We start from the raw sequence: 16,643 nt of genomic DNA, 5'->3' as shown, positions 1-16,643 counted from the left end.
ATTCCCCTGCCACGGGAATGCCACTAACCTTCAGTTTGTAAAAAACACAGTATCCATGAGGCAAAATAAAGCAAAGCACAATAAAACAAGTTATGCCTGTGCAGTGAATTTATTTCATTTGAGTTCTATCAAGCATTTGGGAATTGAGATTTCTGTCTTTTAATTATTATATTAGTTTCAGGTGTACAATACAGTGATTTGATATTTTTATACATTGTGAAATGAAAACCACAATAAGTCTAGTTACCATCTGTCACTATACAAAGTTATTACAATATTATTAAGTATGTTCCCTATGCTATACTTTGCATCCCTGAGACTTACTTTATAATTGGAAGTTTGTACTGCTTAATTCCCTTTACCTATTTTGCCCATTCCCCCACCCCCAGAGGTGGAATTGCTGGATCATATGGTAGTTCTAGTTTTAATTCTTTCAGGAAACTCCATCCTGTTTTCCATAGTGGTTGTACCAATTTACAGTGCGCGAGAGTTCCTTTTTCTCCACATCCTCGCCAACACTCTATTTGTTGTCTTTTTTGATAATAGCCATTCTGACAGGTGTGAGGTGATATCTCATTGTGGTTTTGATTTGCATTTCCCATCCAGTTAGTGATCTTGAGCATCTTTTCATGTACCTGTTGGACATCTGTATGTCTTCTCTGGAAAAATGTCTATTAAGGTCCTTAACCAATTTTTTAAATTGGATTGTTTTTGTTGTTGTTGTTGAGTTGTATGAGTTCTTCATATAATTTGGATATTAATCCCTTATCAGATATATCATTTGCAGATATCTTCTCTCATTCAGTAAGTGGCCTTTTTGCTTTGTTGATGGTTTCTTTTGCTGTGCCAAACTTTTTAGTTTGATGTAGTCCCATTTGTTTACTTTTGCTTTTGCTGCCCTTGCCTGAGGTGACAGATCCAAAAAAAAAATATTGCTAAGACCAGTTTCAGAGAGCATATTGCCTATGTTTTCGTTTAGGAGTTTTATGCTTTCGGGTCTTACATTTAAGTCCTTAATCCATTTTGAGTTTATTTTTGTATATGGTATAAGAAAGTGGTCTAGTTTCATTCTTTTGCATAGAGTTGTCCAGTTTTCTGAACACCATTTATTGAAGAGACTGTCTTTTCCCCATGGTATAGTTTTGCCTCCTTTGTCATGGATTAATTGACCACATAAGTATGGGTTTATTTCTGGGCTCCCTATTCTGTTCCATTGATCTATGTGTTTGTTTTTGTGACAATAGCATCCTGTTTTGATTACTGTAGCTTTGTAGTATAGTTTGAAATCAGGGAACCTAATACCTCCTGCTTTGTTTTTTTTTTAATTTATTTATTATTTTATTTTATTTATTTATTTTTTCTGGCTGCATTGGGTCTTCGTTGCTGTGCGCAGGTTTTTCTCTGGTTGCGGCGAGTGGGGGCTACTCTTCATTGCGGTTCATGGGCTTCTCATTCTGGTGGCTTCTCTTGTTGCGGAGCACGGGCTCTAGGCACGCAGCCTTTAGTAGTTGTGGCTCGCGGGCTCTAGAGTGCAGGCTCAGTAGTTGTGGCACACAGGCTTAGTTGCTCCATGGCATGCGGGATCTTCCCGGACCAGGGATCGAACCTGTGTCCCCTGCACTGACAGGCGGATTCTCAACCACTGCACCACCAGGGAAGCCCTGTTCTTCTTTCTTAAGATTGCTTTGGATATTTGGGGTCTTTTATGGTTTCATACAAATTATAGGATTATTCTAGTTCTGGGGAAAATGCCATGGGTGTTTTGCTAGGGATTACTTTGAATCTATAGAATGCTTTGGGTAGTATGTACGTGTTAACAATATTAATTCTTCCCATCCACAGGCATGGTATATCTTTCCATTTATTTGTTCATCTTTAATTTCTTTCATCAATATCTTATAGTTTTCGGAGTACAGGTCTTTCACCTCCTTAGTTAAATTTATTCCTATGTATTTTATTCTTTTTGATGCAGTTGTAAATGTGATTGTTTTCTTAATTTTTCTTTCTGGTAGTTCATTATTAGAGTATAGAAATGCAACATATTTCTGTATATTAATTTTGTACCCTGTAACTTTACTGAATTTATTTGTTCTAATAATTTTTGGCAGAGTCTTTAGGGTATTCTATACATAGTATCATGTCATCTGCAGATAGTGACTGTTTTACTTCTTTTTTTCCAGTTTGGGTGTCTTTTATTTATTTTTCTTGTCTGATTGCTGTCGCTAGGAGTTCCAATATTATGTTGAATAAAAGTGGCAAGAGTGGGTATCCTTGTCTTGTTCCTGATCTTAGAGGAAGAATTTTCACCATTGAGTATGATGTTAGCTGTGGGTTTGTCACATGGCCTTTATTATTTTAAGGTATGTTCCCTCTGTGCCCACTTTGTTGAGAGTTTTTTTTTTTTAATTGTAAATGGATGTTGAATTTTGTCAAATGCTTTTTCTGCATCTATTGAGATGATCATATGATTTTTATTCATTTGTTAATATGGTATATCACATTGATTTGTCAATATTGAACCATCCTTGCATCCCTGGGATAAATTCCACTTGATCTGATTTATGATTCTTTTAATGTGTTATTGAATTCACCCTCTGTGTTTTATTGGGGATTTTTGCATCTTTGTTCATCAGGTATATTGGCCTATAATTTTCTTTTTCTTTTTTTTTTGTGGTGTCTTTGATTTTGGTATCAGGGTAATGCTGGCCTTGTTGGATGAGTTTGGAAGTGTTCCTTCCTCTTCAATTTTTTGGAATAGTTTGAGAAGGGTAGGTGTTAACTCTTTTGAAAATGTTTGGTAGAATTCCCCTGTGGAGGCTTCTGGTCTTTGACTTTTGTTTGTTGGGAGGTGTTTTTTTTTTATTATTACTAATTCAATTTCATTATTGGTAATTTGTCTTTTAAGATTTTCTGTTTCTTCATGATTGAGTCTTAGAAGATGGTATGTTTTTAGGAATTTATCCACCTCTTCTAGGTTGTCCAGTTTATTGACAAATAATTGTACTAGTCCCTTATGATTCTTTGTATTTCTGTGATATTTGTTGTAACTTCTCTTTCATTTCTGATTTTATTTATTTGGGATCTCTCTTATTTCTTGATGAGTCTGGGTAAAGGTTTATCAATTTTGTATATCTTTTCAAAGAACTAGCTCTTCATTGATCTTTTCTTTTTTTTAAGTCTCTATTTCATGTATTCCTGCTCTGATATTTATTATTTTCTTCCTTGTACTAACTTTGGGCTTCGTTTTTCTTCTTTTTCTAGTTCCTTTAGCTGTAAAGATACATTGCTTATTTGAGATTTTTCTTATTTCTTGAGGAAGGCCTGTATCAACATGAACTTCCCTCTTAGAACTGCTTTTGCTATGTCCCATAGACTTTGGAAAGTTGTGTTTTCATTTTCATTTGTTTCAAGGTATTTTTTATTTCCTCTTTGATTTCTTCATTGATCCACTGGTGGTTTAGTAGCATGTTATTTGGTCCCTCCATGTTTGTGTCTTTTCCAGTTTTCTTCTTGTACTTGATGTCTAGTTTCATACCATTTTGGTCAGAAAAGATGATTGATATGATTTCAGTCTTCTTAAATTTATTGAGACTTGTTCTGTGGCCTAACGTGAGCTATCCTGAGTAATGTTCCATGTGTACTTGAAAAAAAATATGTATTATGAAATTTTTGGGTGGAATGTTCTGTATCTCTCTGTTAGGTGTATCAGGTCTACTGTGTCATTTAAAGCCAATGTTTTCTTACTGATTTTCTGTCTGGATGATCTGTCTGTTGATGTATGTTGGGCACTAAATTCCCCTACTATTATTGTGTTACTGTCTATTTCTCCTTTTGTGTGTGTTAATATTTGGTTTATATTACTTAGATGTTCCTATGTTGGTGCTTAAATATTTATGAATGTTATATCCTTTTCTTGGATTGACCTTTTTATCATTATGTAATGCCTTCCTTTGTCTTTTGTTGCAGTGTTTGTTTTAAAGTCTATTTTAGGCATGTGCAGTCAGTAAGAGGTGGGCGGAGGATGCAGGAGATGTGCGTGGCTGTGTTTCGCCGGCCCAGAAGGGGAACTGCATGCTTGAGGTGACCAGGAACTGAGCATTTCAGATCTGCTTGGTAAACCTGGTGCACCACCATGCTGGCCACAAGACTTGTGTGTCTCCAGACACTGCCTTCCAGGGTTTTCCACCAAGGTTTCACCAAGGCCTCCCCTGTTGTGAAGAATTCCACCACAAAGAATCAGTGGCTAACACCCAGCAGGGAATATGCCACCAAGACAAGAATTGGAAGTCAGCATGGGAAAACTAGCCAAGAACTCAAGGAGACAGCTTTGGAACAATCATTGGCAAAAATATTTTAAATTGATCAGATGGAAAGATGGTTTTTTGCTGCAGTTGGTCTTGGAGCTTTGTGCTGCTATGGCTTGGGAATGCCAATGTCTAATGAGATTGGAGCTATTGAAAAAGCTGTCATTTGGCCTCAGTATGTGAAGGATAGAATTCATTCCACCTATATGTACTTAGCAGGAAGTATTGGCATAACAGCTTTGTCTGCCCTGGCTGTGAGCAGAACTTCTGTTCTCATGAGCTTCATGATGAGAGGCTGTTGGGTGACAACTGGTGCAACCTTTGTACCCATGATTGAAGCTGGAATGCTGGTATGGAGCCCAGGCCCAAAGCATCTTGCTTGGTTACTACATTCTGGTGTGATGGGTGCAGTGGTGGCTCTTCTGATGATATTAGGGGAGCCTCTTCTTGTCAGAGCTGTATGGTACACAGCTGGCATTGTGGGAGGCCTCTCCACCATGGCCATGTGTGTGCCCAGTGAGAAGTTTGTGAACATGGGAGCACCCCTGGGTGTGGGCCAGGGTGTTGTCTTTGTGTCCTCACTAGGATCTATGTTTCTTCCACCTACCACTGTGGCTGGTGCCACTCTGTACCCAGTGGCAATTTATGGTGGATTAGTCCTTTTCAGCACGTTTCTCCTGTATGATACACAGAATGTAATCAAGCATGCAGAAGTAGTACCAGCATATGGAGTTAAAAAATATGATCCCATCAATTCGATGTTGGGAATCTACATGGACATTTTAAACATATTTATGCAAGTTGTCAGTATTCTAGCAGCTAGAGGCAACAGAAAGAAGTGAAGTGACTCAGCTTCTGACTTCCTTAATACATCAGATATCTGGCTTGTCTAATAGGGGCAGATATTCTTTAAATAGTTTGTGCAAGCAGCTTTCATGGAAGTTTAGAACTTGTCAACATGTTTCAAGTGTTCCAGTAATGTGATGCTTCAGGTCTGCTTTTTCTTCTGGAGAATAAACTCAGTAGTTCTCTTCCAAATAGCACACACATTTTCAATTCTCATGTTTGAGTAATTCTAAAATGTTCTAATGAATGTGACAACCAAGTTTTGTGTTGCAGGAATTTAAGTATTTTATCTATTATTAAATTTATTTGGTTAAGTGAAATTTAGCAAACTGTGTACCTGCATTTTTCATTTGGAATGTGGAATATTAACGAGTAATGTCATAAGCGATATAGGGGTTTGGTAAAGGGACCAGAGGGAAGTAAAGGGACACCTGCAGTCTTTCTTTGAATACTTAGAACTTAACAGTCGTGTAATTGTGGTGAGCCAGTGAAGGGGTCTGGATGTTTGGGAACAAGTCATGGCTGTACATCTGCTGAACTTGTCAGAAGTGTTGAACAGAAAACAAAGACATAGGTGATTCTCCAGGCTCTCCTTACAGTATAGATGTGATCATATTTGGCTTTTCATTGTTTGACACTGTTAGGAGAGTCCACAGTGCTAATCATATGGAGAATTCCTGTCATATATATTATGTGTGTGTGTAAGCCTTACTTTTGAATTGTCTAGAACAAAATATCCTTAAAACATTCAGGAAAAAATATTCAAAGCATGAAAATTGTTGCATTTTTAAGTATACAAACAACATGTGCATAGTTGCTGAATGTTTTTGCAAATTTATTGAAATGTTTAAAGGAATACATGCTTGCCTTTCTCATCTCTTCCGGCTTTAAAGCTTTTATCAGAGAAGCCTGTTTGTGGTTTACACTTGAGACTACGAAAGCAGTTTTTTCCCTCAGATTTGGTTTCTTGCATTCCCTCTCAGAGGAATCACTAAAAAAAGGAAGGCAAAGCGAGGCTTCTTTCATGAACGATAACAATCAAAAATGTAATGGAGAAAATGCTTCATTAGTTTCCCCTAGCAGAATTTTTCTTCTCTCCTCCACAGACCATTATTTAACTCTCTTGTGCCATTTGTAAATTTTTTGATACGGAAGAGTTATTTTTGGACATTCTTATGAATGAAATAAGTGTATGATTATTGAGATAGTTGGTGTTTTGACAAATATTTATTATAGTAATCCATAAATAGCTATTCTAACCACTTCAAGTTACATAGGATGCTTATTTCTGAAATAATAAAGGTTCTGGCCAGATTAAAAAAAAATAAAGTCTATTTTATCTGATATGAGTATTGTTATCCCAGCTTTCTTTTGGTTTCCATTTGTATGGAATATCTTTTCCATCCTTTAACTTTCCGTCTGTGTGTGTCTTTAGATCTGAAGTGAATCTCCTGTAGGCAGCACATTGATGGGTCTTGTTTTCTTATCCATTCAGCTACCCCATGTCTTTTTTTTTTTTTTTTTTTCCTTGCGTTATGCGGGCCTCTCACTGTTGTGGCCTCTCCCATTTGCGGAGCACAGGCTCCGGACGCGCAGGCTCAGTGGCCATGGCTCACGGGCCCAGCCGCTCCGCGGCATGTGGGATCTTCCCGAAACGGGGCACGAACCCGCGTCTCCTGCATCGGCAGGCGGACTCTCAAGCACTGCGCCACCAGGGAAGCCCCCCATGTCTTTTGATTGGAGCATGTAGTCTATTTACATTTAAAGTCATTATTGATAGGTATGTACTTATTAATTTTTTTCTGGTTCTTTTTGTAGTTCTTCTTTGTTCCTTTCTTCTCTCTTGCTCTCTTCCTTTGTGACTTGATGGCCTTCTTTGATGTCATGCTTGGGTTCTTTTATCTTTATTTTTTGTGTATTTATCATAGGTTTTTGTTTATGATTCCCATGAGGTTCATGAATATAACCTATATATACATGGCAGTTTATTTTCAGTTGATAGTTGCTTAAGTTCAAATGCATTCTAAAAGCATCACATTGGGCTTCCCTGGTGGCTCAGTGGTTGAGAGTCCGCCTGCCGATGCAGGGGACACGGGTTCGTGCCCCGGTTCAGGAAGATCCCACATGCCATAGAGCAGCTGGGCCTGTGAGCCATGGCCGCTGAGCCTGAGTGTCCGGAGCCTGTGCTCCGCAATGGGAGAGGCCACAACAGTGAGAGGCCCACGTACTGCAAAAAAAATAAATAAATAAAAATAAAATAAAAGCATCACATTGTTACTACTCCCCCATGTTTTATGTTTTTGACATCATATTTTATACCTTTTTATTTTATTGTAGTTATAGTTGATTTTACTACTTTTGTCTTTTAGGCATCATACTAGCTTTTTAAGTAGCTGATATTGCCTTTACTATATATAATTTTTGCCTTTACACTGGTAAAAATTACACTGGTAAAATAATTACACTGGTAAAAAATTTACCAGTGTAATTTTTTTCTTTCAAATATTTTCTTATTTCTATTTATGGCCTTTTCTTTTCCACTTAAAGAAGATCCTTTAACATTTCTCATAAGGGTGGTTTAGAAGTGATGAACTCCTTTATCTTTTGCTTCTCTTAGAAACTCTTTATCTCTCCTTTAATTCTGAACGACAATCTTGCCAAGTAGAGTATTCGTGATTTTAAGTTTTTATTTTTCAGCCCTTTAATATATTATGCCACTCTCTTCTGGCCTGAAAAGGTACTGCTGAAAAATAAGCTTGTAGTCTTATGGAAGTTCCCTCGTATGTGGCTAGTTATTTTTCTCTTGCTGCCTTTAAAATTCTTCCTTTATCTTTAATTTTGCCGTTTTAATTATGGTATGTTTTGGTGTGGATCTCTTTGGGTTCATCTTCTTTGGGACTCTATGTGCTTCCTGGTTCTCAATATCTATGTCCTTCTCCAGGGTAGGGAAGTTTTCAGCCATTATTTCTTCAAATAAGCTTGTGCCCCTTTCTCTCTCTCTCTTCCTTCTGAGTCATCTACAAATTTTAGTATGCCTGATGTTGTCTCAGAGGTCCCATAAACTATCCTCATTTAAAAAAAACAAAACTTTTTTTCTCTTCTGATTGGGTGATATCCACTTTTCTGTCTTCCAGATCACTGATCTCTTCTTCCATATCATCTATTTTGCTATCAATCCCCTCTAGTGTATTTTTCATTTCAGTTATTGTATACTTAAGCTCTGGTTCTTATATTTTCTGACTCTGTTGAAGTTCTCAGTGTGTTTCTCCTTTCTTCTCCCAAGTTCAGTGAGCACCTTTATTATTATTACTATGAACTATTTATAAGGTACCTTTCTTATCTCCATTTCGTTAAGCTTTTTTTTTCCTGAAGTTTTAGCTTGTTCTCTTTTTTATGGAACATATTCTTCTGTATCCTCTGTTTGACTTCCTGTATTTTTTTTAATTTTTTTTAATTTATTTTTTTATACAGCAGTTTCTTATTAGTCATCAATTTTATACACATCAGTGCGTACATGTCAATCCCAATCACCCAATACAGCACACCACCACCACCACCCCCTGCCACTTTCCCCCATTGGTTTCCATACGTTTGTTCTCTACATCTGTGTCTCAGTTTCTGCCCTGCAAACCAGTTCATCTGCACCATTTTTCTAGGTTCCACATATATGCCTTAATATATGTTATTTGTTTTTCTCTTTCTGACTTACTTCACTCTGTACGACAGTCTCTAGATCCATCCCCGTCTCAACAAATGACCCAATTTTGTTCCTCTTTATGGCTGAGTAATATTCCATTTTATATATGTACCACATCTTCTTTATCCATTCGTCTGTCAATGGGCATTTAGGTTGCTTCCATGACCTGCCTATTGTAAATGGTGCTACAATGAACATTGGGGTGCATGTGTATTTTTTGAATTATGGTTTTCTCTGGGTTTATGCCCAGTAGTGGGATTGCTGGATCATATGGTAATTCTATTTTTACTTTTTTAAGGAACCCCCATACTGTTCTCCATAGTGGCTGTATCAATTTACATTCCCATCAACAGTACAAGAGGGTTCCCTTTCTCCACACCCTATCCAGCATATGTTGTTTGTAGATTTTCTGAAGATGCCCATTCTAACTGGTGTGAGGTGATACCTCATTGTAGTTTTGATTTGCATTTCTCCAATAGTGATCTTGAGCAGACTTTCATGTGCTACTTGGCCATCTGTATGTCTTCTTTGTTTAGGTCTTCTGCCCATTTTTGGATTGGGTTCTTTGTTTTTTTAATATTGAGCTGCATGAGCTGTTTATATATTTTGGAGATTAATCCTTTGTCTGTTGATTCGTTTGCAAATATTTTCTCCCATTCTGAGGGTTGTCTTTTCGTCTTGTTTATGGTTTCCTTTGCTGTGCAAAAGCTTTGAAGTTTCATTAGGTCCCATTTGTTTATCTTTGTTTTTATTTCCATTACTTTAGGAGGTAGATCAAAAAAGGTCTTGCTGTGATTCATGTCAAAGAGTGTTCTTCCTGTGTTTTCCTCTAAGAGTTTTATAGTGTCTGGTCTTACATTTAGGGCTCTAATACATTTTGAGTTTATTTTTGTGTATGGTGTGAGGTAGTGTTCTAATTTCATTCTTTTACATGTAGCTGTCCAGTTTTCCCAGCACCACTTATTGAAGAGACTGTCTTTTCTCCATTGTATATCCTTGCCTCCTTTGTCATAGACTAGTTGACCATAGGTGTGTGGGTTTATCTGTGGCCTTTCTATCTTCTTCCATTCATCTGTGTTTCTGTTTTTGCGCCAGTACCATATTGTCTTTATTACTGTAGCTTTGTAGTATAGTCTGAAGTCAGGGAGTCTGATTCTTCCAGCTCCGTTCTTTTCCCTCAAGACTGCTTTGGCTTTTCGGGATCTTTCGTGTCTCCGTACAAATTTTAAGATTTTTTGTTCTAGTTCCATAAAAAATGCCATTGGTAAGTTGATAGGGATTGCATTGAATCTGTAGATTGCGTTGGGTAGTATAGTCATTTTCACAATATTGATTCTTCCAATCCAAGAACATGGTATATCTCTCCATCTATTGGTATCATCATTAATTTCTTTCATCAGTGTCTTATAGTTTTCCACATACAGGTCTTTTGTCTCCCTAGGTAGGTTTATTCCTAGGTATTTTATTCTTTTTGTTGCTATGGTAAATGGGAATGTTTCCTTAATTTCTCTTTCGGATTTTTCATCATTAGTGTAAAAGAATGCAAGAGATTTCTGTGCATTAATTTTGTCTCCTGCAACTTTACCAGATTCATTGATTAGCTCCAGTAGTTTTCTGGTGGCATCTTTAGGATTCTCTGTGTATAGTATCATGTCATCTGCAAACAGTGACAGTTTTACTCATTCTTTTCCAATTTGTATTCCTTTTATTTCTTTTTCTTCTCTGATTGCCGTGGCTAGGACTTCCAAAACTATGTTGAATAATAGTGGTAAGAGTGGACGTCCTTGTCTCGTTCCTGATATTAGAGGAAATGCTTTCAGTTTTTCACCACTGAGAATGATGTTTTCTGTGGGTTTGTTGTATATGGCCTTTATTATGTTGAGGTAGGTTTCCCTATGCCCACTTTATGGAGAGTTTTTATCATAAATGGTGGTTGAATTTTGTCAAAAGCTTTTTCTGCAAGTATTGAGATGATCATATGGTTTTTCTTCAATTTGTTAATATGGTGTGTCACATTGATTGATTTGCATATATTGAAGAACCCTTGCATCCCTGGGATAAATCCCACTTGATCATGGTTTATGATCCTTTTAATGTCTTGTTTGATTATGTTTGCTAGTATTTTGTTGAGGATTTTTGCATCTATATTCATCAGTGATATAGCTCTGTAATTTTCTTTTTTTGTAGTATCTTTGTCTGGTTTTGGTATCAGGGTGATGATGGCCTCATAGAATGAGCTTGGGAGTGTTCCTTCCTCTGCAATTTTTTGGAATAGTTTGAGTAGGATGGGTGTTAGCTTTTCTCTAAATGTTTTATAGAATTCACCTGTGAAGACATCTGGTTCTGGACTTTTGTTTGTTGGAAGCTTTTTTTTTTTTTTTTTTTTTTTTTTTTGCGGTACGTGGGCTGCTCACTGCCGTGGCCTCTCCTGTTGTGGAGCACAGGCTCCGGATGCGCAGGCTCAGCGGCCATGGCTCACGGGCCCAGTTGCTCCACGGCATGTGGGATCTTCCCGGACCGGGGCACGAATCCGTGTCCCCTGCATCGGCAGGCAGACTCTCAACCACTGGGCCACCAGGGAAGCCCCTGCTGGAAGATTTTTAATCACAGTTTCAATTTCATTACTTGTGATTGGTCTGTTCATATTTTCTTTTTCTTCCTGGTTCAGTCTTGGAAGGTTATACCTTTCTAAGAATTTGTCCATTTCTTCCAGGTTGTCCATTTTATTGGCACAGGGTTGCCTGTAGTAGTGTTTTAGGATGCTTTGTATTTCTGCGGTGTCTGTTGTAACTGCTCCTTTTTCATTTCTGATTTTATTGATTTGAGTCCTCTTCCTCTTTTTCTTGAGGAGTCTGGCTAATGGTTTATCAATTTTGTTTATCTTCTCAAAGAACCAGCTTTTAGTTTTATTTATATTTGCTATATTGTTTTCTTTGTTTCTATTTCATTTATTTCTGCTCTATCTTTATGATTTCTTTCCTTCTGCTAACTTTGGGTTTTGTTTGTTCTGCCTTCTCTAGTTCCTTTAGGTGTAAGTTTAGATTGTTTATTTGAGATTTTTCTTGTTTCTTGAGGTAGGCTTATATAGCTATAAACTTCTCTCTTAGAACTGCTTTTGCTGCATCCCATAGGTTTTGGATCATCATGTTTTCATTGTCATTTTTCTCTAGGTATTTTTTGATTTCCTCTTTGATTTCTTCAGTGATCTCTTGGTTATTTAGTAACGTATTGTGTAGCCTCCATGTGTTTGTGTTTTTTACGTTTTTTTCCCTGTAATTCATTTCTAATCTCATAGTGTTGTGGTCAGAAAAGATGCTTGGTATGATTTCAATTTTCTTAAATTTACTGACGCTTGATTTGTGAGCCAAGATATGATCTATCTAGGAGAATGTTCCATGCACACCTGAGAAGAAAGTGTAATCTGCTGTTTTTGGATGGAATGTCCTATAAATATCAATTAAATCTATCTTGTCTGTTGTGTCATTTAAAGCTTCTGTTTCCTTATTTATTTTCATTTTGGATGATCTGTCCATTGGTGTAAGTGAGGTTTTAAAGTCCCCCACGATTATTTTGTTACTGTTGATTTCCTCTTTTATAGCTGTTAGCAGTTGCCTTATGTTGAGGTGCTCCTATGTTGTATGCATATATATTTATAATTGTTATATCCTCTTCTTGGATCGATCTGCTGATCATTGTGTAGTGTCCTTCCTTGTCTCTTGTAACATTCTTTATTTTAAAGTCTTATTTTATCTGATATGAGTATCGCTACTCCAGCTTTCTCTTAATTTCCATTTGCATGGAATATCTTTTTCCATCCCCTCACTTTCAAACTGTATGTGTCCCTAGGTCTGAAGTGGGTCTCTCGTGGACAGCATACATATGGGTCTTGTTTTTGTATCCATTCAGCAAGCCTGTGTCTTTTGGTTGGAGCATTTAATCCATTCACATTTAAGGTAATTATCGATATGTATGTTCCTATGACCATTTTCCTAATTGTTTTGGGTTTGTTTTTGTAGGTCCTTTTATTCTTCTGTGTTTCTCACTTAGAGAAGTTCCTTTAGCATTTGTTGTAGAGCTGGTTTGGTGGTGCTGAATTCTCTTAACTTTTGCTTGTCAGTAAATCTTTTGATTTCTCCATCGAATCTAAATGAGATCCTTGCCGGGTAGAGTAATCTTGGTTGTAGGTTCTTCCCTTTCATCACTTTAAATATATCGTGCCACTCCCTTCTGGCTTGTAGAGTTTCTGCTGAGAAATCAGCCATTAACCTTATGGGAGTTCCCTTGTATGTTATTTGTCATTTTTCCCTCGCTGCTTTCAATAATTTTTCTTTGTCTTTAATTTTTGCCAATTTGATTACTATGTGTTTCGGTGTGTTTCTCCTTGGGTTTTTCCTGTATGGGACTCTCTGTGCTTCCTGAACTTGGGTGGCTATTTCCTTTCCCATGTTAGGGAAGTTTTTGACTATAATCTCTTCAAATATTTTCTCTGGTCCTTTCTCTCTCTCTTCTCCTTCTGGGACCCCTATAATGCGAATGTTGTTGCATTTAATGTTGTCCCAGAGGTCTCTTAGGCTGTCTTCATTTCTTTTCATTCTTTTTTCTTTACTCTGTTCCGCAGCAGTGAATTCCACCATTCTGTCTTCCAGGTCACTTATCCGTTCTTCTGCCTTAGTTATTCTGCTATTGTTTCACTCTAGTGTAGTTTTCATTTCAGTTATTCTGCTGTTCATCTCTGTTTGTTTGTTCTTTAATTCTTCTAGGTCTTTCTTAAACATTTCTTGCATCTTCTCGATCTTTGCCTCCATTCTTTTTCTGAGGTCCTGGATCATCTTCACTATCATTATTCTGAATTCTTTTTCTGGAAGGTTGCCTATCTCCACTTCATTGAGTTGTTTTTCTGGAGTTTTATCTTGTTCCTTCATCTGGTACATAGCACTCTGCCTTTTCTTCCTTTCTGTCTTTCTGTGAATGTGGTTTTTGTTCCACAGGCTGCAGGATTGTAGTTCTTCTTTCTTTTGCTGTCTGCCCTCTGGTGAATGAGACTATCTAAGAGGCTTGTGCAAGTTTCCTTATTGGGGGGACTGGTGATAGGTAGACCTGGGTATTGCTCTGGTGGGCAGAGCTCAGTAAACCTTTAATCTGCTTGACTGCTGATGGCTGGGGCTGGGTTCCCTGCCTGTTGTTTGTTTGGCCTGAGGCAACCCCACACTGGAACCTACCTGGGCTCTTTCGTGGGGTTAATGGCAGACTCTGGGAGAGCTCATGCCTAGGAGTGCTTCCCAGAACCTCTGCTGCCAGTTTCCTTGTCCTCACGGTGAGCCACAGCCACCCCCCACCTCTGCAGGAGAGCCTCCAACACTAGCAGGTAGGTCTGGTTCAGTCTCCCTTGGGGTCACTGCTCCTTCCCCTGGGTCTGATTTGTACACTACTTTGTGTGTGCCCTCCAGAGTGGAGTGTCTGTTTCCCCCAGTCCTGTCGAAGTCCTGCAATCAAATCCCACTAGCCTTCAATGTCTGATTCTCTAGGTCCTGTTGCCGGACCCCCAGGTTGGGAAGCCTGACGTGAGGCTCAGGACCTCCACTCCAGTGGGTGAACTTCTGTGGGATTAGTGTTCTCCAGTCTGTGTGTTACCTACCCAGCAGTTATGAGATTTGATTTTACTGTGATTGCCCCCCTGCCCCCGTCTCATTGTGGCTTCTCCTTTGTCTTTGGATGTGGGGTATCTTTTTTGGTGAGTTCCAGTGTCTTCCTGTTGATGATTGTTCAGCAGCTAGTTGTGATTCTGGTGTTCTCACAAGAGGGAGTGAGAGCATGTCCTTCTATTCTGCCATCTTGGTTCAGTGACTTTCTGTATTTGATTCTGTGAATCAGGCAAAACAGCTACCTCTCCTGATTTTGAAGATGTGGCCTTGTGTAGGAGCATTCCTTGTGTAAAGTGCTTGTGCTAGGAAGCTTTGGAATGCCAGCTGGAGCTGGAGAGGATGTGGACTGGGATGGGGGCTGTCCCCAGGGCATACAGCATTGGGGCTCCCTTGGTAGGATGGTTGGAGTTGGAGTAGACCCATGCCAGGGTTTCCCCAGACGTGCCTCTCCAGGGCTGCTCTAGCAAGATAACTGTAGCTGGAGTGGGTGCAGGTTGAGTATTCCCAGGTTGCACTGCATGGGGTTGAGATTTCTGATCTTGAAATTACATTGTGTGGCTCTGACTTCATGGCATTAAATTCTCTCAGCTTCTGAATTTTTTCTCCCTAGCATGATGTAAAAGAACTTGGGTTCTAATATTGGCTCTTCAACTTACTAGACTGTGCTTTTATACAAGTCATTTTGATGAGCCTCATTTTCCTCACCTGTCAAATGATGCCTTTAATACCTACTACTTAGGTTTGTTATGTGAATCAAATGAAAATAATAATGTGTAACAATACTGTTTTCTCTTGATTTAAAATGTCTAATGGACATTTTAAGCTAACATATATCCGATACTTAAAGCATAGCTCTTCTCCAGCCTGGAAAGTCTTCAATTCTTCTTTTACTGAATTCAGATATATTTCTGTCTTTCTTGTTTAATTTCATCAAATTAAATATATTAATAATAATAACAGTATTTATAAATATTGTTTATAAATACAAAAATAAAAATAGTAATAACAACTATTTTATAGCATTGTTTTGAATTTAAAACAAGGAAATCTATTATGGACAGTTTAGCACTGTATAAACATTTAGTTAAAAACTTTTTTCCCTAGTTGAGACAGTGATATTTATTGGTTCAGTTTCTTCAGTGAACAGAAATTTTTTATTTCATGGAAGTCTTTATAACCTATTTCTTTATTGTTAAAAACTGTTTTTTTAGGAGCTTCTTATTTTTTTTATTGAGGTACAGTTGACATAGAACATTATATTAATTTCAGGTGTACAACATAATGATTCAATATCTGTGTACAAGGAGCTTCTTAACTTGAGTTATGTATTTTGACACAGTCTCTCAGAAAGATCTAAAAGGTGATCTTACTCGATATATTTGAGGTAGACTGTGATTCATTAAATATACATACTGTAAACAACAGGGCAACAATTTAAAAATATTTTAAAGAGGTATAAATCATATAATAATAGTGGAGACAAAAAGGAATAAGAAAGTACTCAAACCAAAAACAGGCAGAAAATGAGGAAAAAAGAAATAAAGGATATACGGAACAAGCAGAAAACAAGATGGTAGATTTTGAGCAAACCACATCAGTAATTAGGAGCACCTTAATCATATACATAAATAATTACATTAAATTTAAATGGCTTACACACCCCAATTAAGAGTTAGAGTCAGATGGGTTAAAAAAAAGACCCACCACTATTTTCTGTCTGTAAGAACATCACCTTAAATATAATACAAAATTTTGTTGTAAGTAAAAGAATGCAAAAAGCTATACCATACAATTACTAATTGAAAGAAAGCTGGAGTGACTGTATTAATATCAGAGTAGACTTCAGAAGAAGGCATCTTGCTATGGATATAAAGAGACATCACATAGTGATAAAGGGATCAATTCACCAAGAAAGCATAACAACCCATAATTATGCACCTTACAAAAGAGCTTCAGAATACATGAAATAAAAGCTGATAGCACTGAAAAGAGAAATAGACAATCCATAGTTATAGTTAAAGACTTAAACACTGTTCTCCCAGTAATCCAATAAAAAAAAAGACAGAAGATCAGTAAGGATATAGGAAATCTGAACAACACTAGGAATCCAGTCAATCTAATTGATGTTTCTAGAATAATTCACCTCACAACTGC

At 37.5% G+C, this 16,643-nt stretch overlaps 1 protein-coding gene and 1 pseudogene across 1 annotated transcript in view; both read left to right on the top strand.

Moving 5' to 3' along the window:
* The window catches only part of RGS22 (regulator of G protein signaling 22), a 218,399-nt gene that overhangs the window by 24,949 nt on the left and 176,807 nt on the right, over positions 1–16,643 (top strand). The window lies entirely within an intron of this gene.
* On the top strand, positions 4,133–5,146 carry LOC103074142 (growth hormone-inducible transmembrane protein pseudogene; annotated as a pseudogene).

This window comes from Lipotes vexillifer, unplaced genomic scaffold, assembly GCF_000442215.2.
Source record: "Lipotes vexillifer unplaced genomic scaffold, Lipotes_vexillifer_v1.1 scaffold376, whole genome shotgun sequence".
NCBI lineage: Eukaryota > Metazoa > Chordata > Mammalia > Artiodactyla > Lipotidae > Lipotes > Lipotes vexillifer.
Note: the sequence above shows the minus strand (reverse complement) of the source record. Positions and strands in the feature narration are given on the sequence as shown.